This window comes from Tenrec ecaudatus, chromosome 5 (genome assembly GCF_050624435.1).
Source record: "Tenrec ecaudatus isolate mTenEca1 chromosome 5, mTenEca1.hap1, whole genome shotgun sequence".
NCBI lineage: Eukaryota > Metazoa > Chordata > Mammalia > Afrosoricida > Tenrecidae > Tenrec > Tenrec ecaudatus.
In genome coordinates, this window is record NC_134534.1 from 136,736,563 (window position 1) to 136,749,564 (window position 13,002).

The following is a 13,002-nucleotide window of genomic DNA, read 5'->3' on the forward strand; positions in this document are numbered from 1 at the left end:
ACCTTGTCATCCTCTTTCTCTTTATTTTCCTTGTCCAATAGGTCCATCTTCATTCCATAGTCTTTATGGGATAGTCCGCTATGGTCCGCTTTCCTTTCCTCCTCATTTTCTTTGGGGAATGGCTCTTCCAATTGTCAGTGTGAATGAGACTGAGCTGCCCAGGTTCCCCACCTACCTTGATGGGAGAGCACGTGGTGGAAGTGAGTCAACCAGAAGCCCCACTCCCTGGAGATGGCACTAAGTGATGCAAAAACCTTTCACCTAGCGGCCAGACGGAGACAGTGCTAGCACTTGCTACCCCTACCCTTAGAGGTGTTTGATTCCTGCCCTTCCTAGGGACGATTCTTCTACCGTTTACTTTTTGTGGACACTTCATAAACTTCTAATGGATCTTTCCCCTCTCTTTTTCTTTCTAAGGATTGATATTTGGGTTAGATTGCTTATAGCTCAAGAAACTTGTTTGATAATAATGGGCATCCTCATGGTCCTTCGGAAATTTGTGCAGGGCCCGTGCTTCATAAGGGGCATTTATCCATTAGCAAGGAGCAGACTCACTGTGGTAGTTACATTATTTCATGTCAACTTGAAGATGTATAAAAGTCAATCAGGTCACAGCGTGATGTTGACTCTTTGTGGGCATGGCCTTCTCATACGAAGGGTCCTAGGAATCTTCATGCCACCCCACCCACTCCACCCCACCCCACCCTCTCTTTCTGCCTTTACCCTCCTGCTGGCTGACCCCGATGGCCGCCCAAGCCCTGCCACTGCCATTGGATCCACATGACTGCACCACACGCCTGTGATCTTCCTGCATTCTGCATCAGTGCCTGTGGCTGGGTGAGTCTGAGGAGGGACTGGTGGACTCGTATTGGACTTACGGACTTGAGTTGGACTGGGCTGGGATATCCTCATGATGTATATCTGGAGATAAAAGCTCTTTCTTACACATAGGAATCTCACTGGATTTATTTCTCTAGAGTCACACACACTCACCTTCACATTCACCTACCTCACAGGGAATGATAAACGAGAATGATCGTCTGTGAGTTTATAAAAAGGAAATTAACTGTCAGGAAAGGATGCTTGTACTGTCATTTCAGTACATTTTCTTGCTGTTCGTAAGCCATATGGGGAGCCAGGACTTCCCACACAAAATGCTGGGTGGTGTGGAGGTCAAGTTTACTGGAGGGGCCACGATAGAAGCCTAACCTCCCTGCACAGTCATTGGATGAGCACCACCAACCAGTGGCTCTTTTCTGACCTACATTTCTAGAGGTTTCCATGCTGCCTTTTCCTATTCTATTAATCTCGTTTCCTAATTCTGTGCTTTAGGAGCAATAAACGCATAGAGCCTAATGCTGCATACTGCTGGATAAATACTGGAAAAATAAATGATTGCGAAACTCCATACTGGAAGCTCATGCGACCATGGTGAGTTAGAATCCATGGCACACTACTGTGGGAAAGGGTCCTGCTGCAGACCCTGCCCCCCCGCCCCGCCACTCGAAGGCCATGGCGGCTCTGAAGCGTGACAATGTTAAAGCTGTCGGAGAGACCGTACACCCCGCATTCAGTGAAATTGGGATGTGCCATGAGGGGAGCCCGCTTCATAAAGTTCTCACGCCCTTTTGACCACAGCTACTCAGACGAGGGTAAAGAATCCCGGGCTTCCTCTAGGGAAGGAGGGCCCTCTACCATGACCTTGAGGACAGATTCTCCTGTGTAGCTAGGCTTTCTCACGGCTAAATCAGAATCATCTGATGTGCTTACCCAAATGTGCGATGGGCTTACTGTGCCCACACTCCTGCCCTGACTTCCTAAGGTCACAGCCAGACCACGGTGGGTGCTTCCAATTCTGTGTTTCATGGTAAAGACACAGTCTGCTGTTCTCTACTTAGCAACAGCCATTCACAGCCATTGGCTTGGATGGGGGCACTATTATATTCTCTTTACCAATATCCGGCCCCCCAAGTCCTTGGAGAAAATTATCTAGTGTATTAATTGGTCAAAGGACATAGCTTCCCCAGAAGGATAAGCAGACTTGATTTCCCCAGAAGGTTTGCACCATGTGCTTACGTCCGGTGTGTCTCAAGAAAGTTCCTACAACTGGTGTTTATTTTCTTTGCTGTCATGTTTCTTCCATCTCTATTGCTCTGCCGTTGGTCATCTCCTCTCATTTTATAAGCTTGTCAGAATAATCTTCCCAGGCCATTACCTTGATTTCAGTGTTGCTGTGCTGGAGAACGCAGAGGGGCTGGCTGTTTCTAAAGAAGGGCAGTGAGGCCTAGTGGTCAGGAGCCCAGGCTTTGGAGCCTGACAGCAGGTCTTTGAATAGTTGCTGTCATGTGCATTACTCTCCAGGGAGCACAATTTCCTCACCTCTGAAAGAACGGGTGTAGCACCATAAAGTAACTAAAAGCCTGTTTAAAAAATCAGACTCAACGCCACTGAGTTGATTGTGACTCATGGTGAGCCTAGAGGATGGAGTAGAACTCGCCCTGTGGATTTCTGGGACTGTAACTCTTTATGGGAGAAGAAAGCTTCAGCTTTCTCCCATGGAGCAGCTGGTGGTTTCAAACGGCCAACCTTGCCCTTAACAGCCCAACGTGTGGTGGTGGAGATGCTGCCCACTGCACCACCGCAGCCCTTGATAAACCTGTTACAAGGTTTACACGTGTGAGTGCATGCTCACCCCATTGAGTTGATTCAGACAGAATAGCCTGCTCCATAGGGTTTCCGATGCTATGGGTTTTGTAGACACAGACTGCCTCATTTTACTCTAGAGGAGTGACTTGTATCTTTGAATGGCTGACCTTTCGGGTAGCATCCTGAAACTTAGCCGACGGTGCCACTGTGGCAGTGTTAATATATGTTCAGGCCCGTGAATACTAGTCTTTGTGACCGCTATTGTGATCCCTGTTTGTTACCTGTCACCAAGGGATGTGCATGTGAGACTAGTCACTAGTCATAGGTTGATCGGAATAGTCTCCTGTCTTCTAATTTCTAAGACTAGGAATGATTTAAAATTGCTCTTTAACAGTTAGGAAGACAAGACGGAGAAGGACATCATGTTTGCTAAAGTAGGGGGCCATGAAAAAGATGCAGCTCCCTCAGTGTTATAGATTGACACAGTAGCTGTAACAGTGACCTCAAACATAGGAAGAGTGCAGAGAATGGCCCCAGATCAGACAGGGTGTTATTCTGTTGTCCCTAGAGTTGCTATCAGTCAGATCCCACTTGATGGCAGTAGTAATAATAGGAAAGGGTGATCAACACTTGCTGTGCCATGGACCCTGCAGCTGCGTCATGATAGTATGTCTTTGTGCAGCAAGGTTGCTGAGACTTGTTGAACTCCATCACATACTTGGGAGATATGAGTCTTGCAGAGGTTAAAGCACTTGCCTGATGTCATGCTTCACTGATAAGATCGGGGGAGGAGCAATTCGAACCAAGGTCTGCCATTCCCAAGTCAGTGCTCTCTGCTTATCTTGCGACTGCAGTGTTGAAGTTCTGACACATGGGTCAGTGGTCATATGAAGAGTCATGTGTCTATTTTTGGGTTCCCAGTCTTACATGGCTTGAGAATTGGGCCATGTGTCCCTTCCCAAATTAATTAGACTACTCTAGTAAACATTTCAAATTATTTAGAAACATTTTTGTGATGCATTTTAAAAATATCCTTTCCCCTCTGAAAATTGGTAGCAAATTATGTGTTTACTCAATAATTTCTATACAAATGGTTTAGTGACAGTGGTTACATTTCTTTACAATAGGTCATCATCCCACTATTTCTATTCTAGTTGTTCTGTTTCGAAGACTCTAGTTTCCCTTGCCCTCTTGTCTTTGCTTTAAAGTAATTTCTGACTGTTTGCTCTTCTGTAGGTGATTTTTAGATGTGTACAGTACTCACAGGTTATGGACTCATACAGACACATAATCTGTCGAAGTAGAAATCTTCTGCAAAAAAAGACAGCCGACTTAGAAAAACAAAAACACTAACCCACTGACATGGAGTCAGCTTCAATGTGCAGCGACTTGACATAGGTTCCTAGGGCTGTACGTCTTTACAGAAACAGCCTCCTTTCTCCTTAGGAGCAGCTGCTGGGTTTGAACCATCCACTTTGCAGTCAGCAGTCCCGAGCTTACCTGACAGTTTCACCAGGGCATCCAAACGAGTAATCGTACTAAATAATTTTAAAACAGACTTGGTAATTCCTCCTAACCAGTCTCATAAACAATCTTTCAGCACTCCACCAAACAAACAGGCACCAACAAGGCAATCTGGATGATCAATCCATAGGTAGAGAATTTAAGACAGAAGGTTGTGTATTATCTTGCCAAAGACCACCTGGTAAATTAACAACAAAACTGGCATTAAAACGCAAGTTTTCCATCACCTTCTGTGCAAATTCTCTCCCAAGATCATCTCGTCTCTTAAGACAAGAAAGTGATTTTTTGAAGTTCTGTCTGATGCTTCCTGGGAAATGAAATCTGTTTGAAATGGTATTTGGGAGGAATTGGCACATCTGCCAGGCGGCATTAGACCCCCGTGTGAGGATTATTATAGTGGTGGAGGAAGAAGAGATGAAAAACCCTACAAAGTGGCTTCTTTAATGGGCTGCTGAACTCCGACAGTCTGCCGATTGTTCCACCGTCTCGACAGACACATACCTTCAGATGGAGGACGTGCGCGCGCGGGGCGCGCTCTATTTAAATTCTTCGTCATTTCTGAAGATGGGTCTGTTTGTGAAATAGTGGCAAATCTTCTCTTGTTTGCCTTTTTTCTTTTGTTTATTCATCATATTAGGTTGCTGCAGTGGCCCCCACAGATTACCACAGACGGAGGTGCTTAAAAGCAATAGGAAACTCTTTTTTCTCAGTTCTGGAAGCCAGCAGTCCTACATCAAAATGTTGGCCGGGCAACCATGCTTCCCTGTCTCTTCCAGGTTCTGGTGGCTTCAGGATCCTTGGTTCTGCTGTGGCTTGTAGCTATATCACTAGTCTCTGCCCCTGTCTGCACATCTTTCTTTTCCAAGGACCTTGTCATTGGATTTGGGATTACCCATGTAATCCTGGATAATCTCCTTTCAAATATTAATTATATCCTCAAAGATCTTTTTTCCAAAGGAAGTACTACTTCCCAGTAGCAGGCATTTAGCCATAGACACTTGATTCAACACACACTTACGAATTTTGTGTTCAGGACTTGTTTAGCATTGTGGGGGATGCAAAGAAAGAGGCCCAGCTTCCCTTTGATGTTGTTGTTGTGGTTGTTGTTAGGTGTTATTGAGACGGGTGGCCATGCACTGTGACAGGGTCGAATTGCCATAGGGCTTCCTTGACTTTATTCCTTACAGAAGCCGGTCACCAGCCCTTGCTCCTGTGGAGCCACTGGACAACAGAATTGGTCAGTTCAAATGGACAGTGTTGTGATTAGCAGCCAATGCTTCATCGGTGTTCCGCCAGGGCGCATTACTCTGTCCTGGAGGCAGAGGTCAAATAACGGCAACCCGTTACCGCGTGCTTACTGAGTGTCTCCTTTGCCCTTGCCGTGCCATGCTTCTGTCCGTCTGCTCTGCGCAGTGCCGCCTAGACAGCAGGCATACTGCAGTGAGCAAGACCGCCCTGATTAGAGCTTGCGTGTCACAGAAGAGAAAAGCTCAGAAGCCATACTTGTTTCATATCCTGATAAATGTGTGGCCAAGGTTGTTGAGATGATTCTATCTCGGGCCAATAGTATTATCCTTTTCATTGAAGGAGATTTTAGCTACGTGTTTGGAATCTCAGTGTTGTGACTGATGTATTTTTCCCCAGTGGATGGAAAGCCCTTTCTTCCCTGCCTTAGCTAATGGGATGGTTCAATGAGTGATTGGAGTTGTCAGCCATTGCCCATCTCCTCAAATGAGAGATAAAACCCATTGACTACTGCCATTGAGTCAGTGCCCACTCACAGGCCAGGTGGAACTGCCCCTGTGGGTTTCTGAGACTTAACTCTGCAGGGGCAGACAGCCCTGTCTTTCTCTTGAGGGGCGGCTGGTAGTTCTAAACTGCATACCTTACGGTCAGCAGCCCGCCAGGTGACCCCTGTGTCATCAGGGTTTCTCCAGTGAGAGATCGACCGTGCTTAACTCTTTGATGATGTGGGCATTTCATAGCTGAGCCTCCCACCCCATCTCTGATAAGGATGTTGATTTGAGGGAAAACTCTGCAGCGTCTCCTGTCTATAACAGTCCAGCCAACAACGCATGGTCCACGGTGTGCCCCATTTCTTAACTCCCAGATTGTAGCAGAATGATGGCACCCGGAGTCTCTCCTGACTGGGGTGGGGCTCATGGGGAACATACACACCTAGGCTCACAGTTGCACCCCCAGGGGACAGTGACTACTAGTGCTGCCGCATCTATGAATGACAATGACAACGGCTACTGCTGCTTTTATTATTAATACCATGAAACGGATTTTCAAGGTAATTTTCTTCTAACATGTTTTAGTGATATCTAGGTAAGTCAGAAGCTGATGTCATGTCCTCATTAGGGAGGAGTATGCATGAAGACAAGAGGAAACAAGTTACGAGAGTGTGCGCTCTGGGTGACTTAGTGGCTTTAGACAGATGTGAGAGCCTTTCTTAATCTGGTTTCCTTCTCTGTAAAATGAACTGTTGAGTTGATTCCAACTCAGAGAGACCCTAAAGCAGAGTAGAACTGCTCTGCCCCATCGATGCTCTGGGCAATTACAACAATAAAATGATGCCCCTCTACTGCCGTGGTTCTCAGCCTTCCTAGTGCCATGACCCTTTAATGCCATTCCTCATGTTGTGGTGACCCGTATGTGGGCGTATCTGCATGGGGCGGACCTGCCTGGAGACAGATAGAGGAGCAGTGAGTGTCTCGCTTCCTAAGCCCATTAGAAATATGGTCTCTCTCTCTCTTTTTTTTAAAGACTAGTCAGGAAATACTGTCTTAAGCGACCCCTATGAAAGAGTCATTTGCTCCCCAAAGGGGTCGCGACCCACAGGTTGAGAACCACTGCTTTAATGGTATTTACAGGTGCTGTATCACCCCTATTAGTTGTATACTGCATCACTCACTCACTCACTCACTCACTCACTGCCAATGAGTCCATTTCAGTTCACAGTAGTGATTCTACTTATGGTTTTTGAAGCTGTAAATCTTTATGAGAACAGTCTCATCTTTCTCCCAAAGAGCATCTAGTAGGTTTGAACTGCTAACCTTGTGGTGAGCTGCCCAATGCCTAATCTATACCAACAAGGCCTATTAGTGGTAGGAATCATTATTACTCTCAATTTGCAGGTGATTCTGAGCACAGAGCATTTACGCACTTTCCCTAGGAGCTCCCAAATTTACAAAAAAATAAATTTACTCAGTGCCCCCTGGCAATTAAAAATGTATGTGCTACAGCCCGCCGTCCAAGAGAAAGTGTAGAGATATCTGCTCTGGCAGCCTCCCCCACCCCTTTCCCCAGGAGGCTGGGTGTATCTGCCAGTTTGGGAAACAGTTTGGCACACAAGATGTTCAGTTGCCCAAGGCTGTAATGAGTGATGCTTTGGGCATGATGCCACTTTGTACATGGTAATAGTCATTTGGCGGGCAATGCCCTCATCACAAGCTTGACTTTAAACATCTAAGATTCTAAGACGTGTTTCTTATAGAGGTAGCGATGACTTCTCTCCACGTGGCATTTTCAAATTCACTGACTGTATTGTGAAATGCTACCTCCTGGTAGCCCTTGGTCCTCAAAGCAAACAGAATGATTGCTTTTCAGGCGGGTTAGCTACTGCGCTTCCCAGGCCCAGAGAACAACTGCTGCCCTTCCTGCTCTCCTTTCCTCTTTGTTTCTGGTTTTGCATCAACAAGTTGAGAATTGTTCTAGAAGTGCTTCAGCCCTAGTCTCTGGTGCATTGCTGAGCTGACTCACCCCCAATTAGGCTGCAGGCTGCCCCGTGGGGCTTCTCATGTTTACTGAGGAGGTGTGTGTGTGTTTGTCGATTTACTTGTCTATTGAAAGCTTACATTGACATTGCTCACTTTTGCACCCAGCTGAATCTCTGAGCCTGTAAGGAGGTGCCTGGGGAAGCTGAGGGGAGATGGGATGGTACTGGGTGACTGATGGGAGGCCTTGCAAAGCAATTCCCACCGTTGGCTGTTCTCTGCACCCCCACATGCTTCATAGATAAATCAGAGCCAGTGTCTGATTGTAGGTGGTCATACAATCAATCTGGGCAGCCTTCCTTAGGGCTGTGATTCTGAGCAGGCCCTTGGACTATTTGTCAACAGACGGACAACATGGAAGCAAAGGGCAATATTCAAACTGTCACAAAAGTAATCAGCAGTCATGGTGGATAGCCTATCCATTTTGTCTGTGGGCGGCTTTGCCTCTTATTTTTATTTCTCCCTTCTAATCTCAGGGTACAACAAACACTTATGGAGTGGAGAGAATGATGGTTTTTCTCTCTTTCGCTCTCTTTTCCCTGTTTGATTTGGACACAACAAGAAGGGACCTAGGTCCTTAATTCCAAACTTGACTTGAAGCCTGAACATGAGTTAGTTGATGGTTTCCGTAAGACCCAGGTGTTGTTTCTTTTTTTAAAACGATTTTAAAATTGTTAATTAGTTGGGGGTTTATATTTCAGATAATCACTTTTGTATTCAACAGTTTAAATTATTTATCAAATACTCCAATAGCTTACTCGACCCTGTCTCCTCTTGATTTCTCCTCTCTTTCTTGCAGATGACTCTATGTGCTTTCACTGAAATTAATATCTGTCAACTCTCTTGTTTATTGTTTCATCTTCCGTCTCTTGTCCATCCCTCCTAGTTACCCTCTCTTTGGTGTGAAAGTCTTTATCTCCCCCACCCCACCCCACCCCACCCACCTTCCTTTTCTTTCTCTCTGAAGAGTAGTCTCTTACAATATTTGTCTTTTTGTGATTGACTAATTTTCCTCAGCATGATGTTCTCCAGGTTGATCTGAAGTGAAGTTATGATATACCATTTTCTTGTTTGTGATTGGCTGTTCTATTCTTGCTGGTGATCAAGCCCCTTCTTGATGATACACAGCTTCTGAATATTAGCTACCTTAAAATCTAGGCCATGAATCCTGATACTTGCTACAACCTGGGTGAACCTTGTAGCCATTGTGTTAAGTGAGTAGCTCTCAATGATCTCCCTTGTGTGAGACACTGAAGGCAGGTGAATGGAAAGAGACCAGCATTGTTTAGTGGTTACCAGGGGTGGAGCGAGGGGCCCAGTGCGGGTGCCAGTGATCAGGAAGGTGAGTGCTACTATTTATATCGATGGAACATTTGGCAATGTGATGGTTGTTAAGGGTTACATGCATGATTAATGTGATCAGTATCGCTAAACTGTAGATGTGAAAACGGCTGTATTGCAAATGTGCTTTATATATTGTTTACAACAAGAAGAGTAGTAATAAAAACCCCAAGTTGTTGTTTGGGTGGGGAAATAGTTCTTCACCTTCTCCTCACCTTCACTGTGCCTGATTGCTAAGACTTGCCCTCTGCAGCTGCATTCAGGTTGCACTCATCGCTGGGGGCCCTGTCCCCTGGGTGGAAGCGGAGAAAAACACGTTAAAATATCTGTGGGCATTCAAGAGCTGCTCATACACACGGGAGGCTGCCAGCATTTATGGCTGTGCCTTAATTGCCAGTGTCACAAACCTCAGGCTGCTGTTGGTAGGGAGAGAGTCCGGCTTTGAAAAATGCTCTCTTTTTCTTTTTTTTGTTTTTGAATTTTCTCTTCTATGTAAGGCATTAACGCATATGACTGATAATGCAACAATGTAAAAGATGTAAAAGTTAGTTTGTATAAAGATGCTCTTACGGAGCGTTTTATATTAATCCTACCTGGGAGATGGTCCCATACGTTACACCTGGATCTGTCTTAATCGTGGCACAGGTTTGGAACTCAGGCCTGTATTTGAATCTCCACTCAAAATTGAATACGGTGTGTGTCTGTTTTCAGCCTAATTTTTATATTGAAAACCAAAGTCATCGCGTAGAAATTTTAAAGAAAACTTAAAAACTTTGAAATAAAAAAATCAGTCCCCAGTACTGCCTCTCTCATCTTTCAGTGTTTCTCCTCAGTGGTTACTACCTTGAACTCTCTGAGCTGGGACCCCACGCCCTACTCCCACACCCCCAGTGTTCTTATATCTATTTATTTGCTGTGTGTTTCTATCTTGTACAGTTCCCATTTTGTTGGATTTACCTCTTGAATCTCTAGTAGAAAAATGAAGATTTTTACGTCCTTTCTTAGTTTTGTCCTTTTATTTCTTTTCCTCGTGTGTTATATCAGAATATCAGCTTTAAAAAATACCGTATATACTCGTGCATAGCCGAGTTTTTCAGCACATTTTAAATGTAGTTTTGTGGTAAGATTGGGTGCCTCGGCTGATACCTGAGTATTTACGGTACAGAGCTGAGCCACGTGGCATCCTAGATCGTTTTGAGAAGTTAACAAAGTTGCATTGCACTTGGCTTACTTTTCTTTGTGCCCATCCCTAAGTATTCTCCGACTTTACCAAAATGGAGATAAGCGTTCCCCGCATAGTCCAGCCAGTCGCGGAATCCATCGGTTGGTTTGGTTTTTCTGGGTTGGATTCCTCCTTTGTGTGGGTCCCTCTTCATGCTCTGATCTGGACCGCATGCTCTTCTGCCCATCTCTCAGCTGTCACCTTGGCGTTGCTCTTCAGACTGTCTTGGAAAGGGCACATTGAGTAACGGCCGTCAGTCACAGTGCCTCATCCGTGCATCAGGGGTCATTTCATCTCACTCAGGTGGTGGTATGAGACTTTAATGCGTGCATGCCAGTCACCCCGGTATGTAGTCCGTGCTCCTTCCGTGCTAGGACTGTCACTGTCCCTTTGATCGAGTCTTGGCCGTATGTACGATCACTGCCTAAATGCAACTTCTGTAGTTTGCAGAGTGCGGTTTTGTTTTCCTTCACCCAGCTAGGCTATGTTTCCTCTACTCTTCTAATTAAAATGTATAGCTGGATGTCACAGCTTGCTTTTTGGCTCTCTTGCATCAGATATTTTGTATTTTAGACAATAGTGAAAAAAATCTATCCAACTCTTTTGCACATTATGGACCTATGTCTGGCAGTAATGAATGTTGAGGAGCAAGGCAGGAGGAATGCTACCTTTGATGATCACAGTTATATGTCCGTTTGGTTGGATCATAATTATCAGTGATGTGACAGTTGTGTAACTGGCCATTAGGTAATGATACATTTTGACAATGATGTAATGTAACTGGGCAGTTATGTAATGATGTGATTTGACGGTTATGTAATAGTATAGGCATCTTCTACTTGGTGAGGTGCTATGTAGACCCTGCACTTTCTCATTGTGTTGATTCTCACAGAAAGGCTTGGTCTTTGGAACCTGCTCATGTCAGTAAAGAAAGAGTGGGCGTATTGACAATAATGAGTATAGAATGCATTATAATTCAAAGCATCCAATATAGCCCTTTAAAGTGTGCAATTAAATGATTTGTAGCCTATTCACAGTTGTGCAATCATCACCCCAAAATGAGATTCAGTGTTTTCTGAGCATTAACTACCATTCCCATCTCTTTTTTACTCTCGGTGCTTATATCTGCATGGATTTGCCTGTGCTAGATATTTGATATACGTTAGGCAGTATGATATTCGTTCTTTTGTGTGACTTTTTTCACTTAGCATACTATTTTCAAGGTTGTATGCATGGTTTTGTATGGACATATGTTTTCAATTCTACATAGGAGTGGGATTGTTAGACCTTATTAAAAAAAAAAACTCTGTTTAACCTTTTGCAGAATTGCAAGCTATTTCCAAATTTGTAACACTTTTATATTTCTATCCCCAATGCATGAAGAATTTAGTTTCTTCACCAACACTACTTATTATTTATCTTTTTATTGTAACCCTCTTTGGGGAAATTAGAATTTCCCCTGCATATCTTCTTTGGGGGGAATTTGTATTCAGAGCCTTTTCTCATTTTTTAATCAGGGCTTTTGTTGTTGTTATTATTGAGTAATATTATGAATAGGAGTCTCATGTCAGTTGTATAACTTGCCAATATTCCTTTCTGTGGGGTTGCTTTTCAATCTCTTAATACTGTTTATAGCACATTTAAAAAATATTGATGAAATATGCCTTAAATCCCCCCCCTCCCGTTGTGCGCTGCTTTATATTTAAGAAAGCTTTGTCTAACTTTAGATCATGAGATTTTACCCCTACGTTTTCCTTCATAGATTTTGGGTCTCCATTTAGATACCTGATCCACTGAGGTGTTTTCGGCGCACGACGTGAGGTAGATGCTCTAGCTTCTTTCTTTTGCAGAGGGCTGGCGAGGTGTCTTCCAGTAGTGTTTGCGGAAAAGTCTGTTCCCGTCCCACTGAAGTCCGTCACCCTTGTTTAGATCAACCGGCAGGGTTTGACACATTCTCGTTGTCCAGTTTCAGCCTGCATAGACCCACTCACTTTCATCTGGGCGACTAGGATAATGGTATGACTGATAACAGAACGTGTGTGTCTTCTTCCAATCCTCATTGCTGATCAGCAACCTTTGTTCCTGATGGAAACAAACAGCCTGGAGGGATCAATTGCAGGAGGTCAGAAACAAGGTCTAAGCCCGAGCACCAAAGCACACTACACCAAGTGAAAATACACCAACTGTGCCAGAAAACATGAAAAGAGAATTCAGTGTGAGGGTTAGCACAAGATGTATGAGTGGAACAAGCAGAAGCAACCCAGCTGCGCACCAGCTGAGCTTTCCAATTTTGCTGTCAACCTCTGTGGCCCGAGAGCTTGCTGTGGGGCCAGACTTGCAGAGAAGAGCAGAGGCACTGGGCTCTGATGCCACTGGTTGGGTCCTAATATCCCACACACCAGGTTGCCCCAGGGCTCAGCCACGAGAGCAGCCAGCACTTTGCCCATGGACAACGCGGCAGCCCGCCATCGTGGCCGCTCACCCAGGATG

General features: G+C 44.8%; 1 protein-coding gene across 16 annotated transcripts in view; it reads left to right on the forward strand.

Moving 5' to 3' along the window:
- MAGI1 (membrane associated guanylate kinase, WW and PDZ domain containing 1) overlaps positions 1–13,002 on the forward strand; it is a 728,953-nt gene that overhangs the window by 167,680 nt on the left and 548,271 nt on the right. The gene's annotated exons all lie outside the window — the stretch shown is intronic.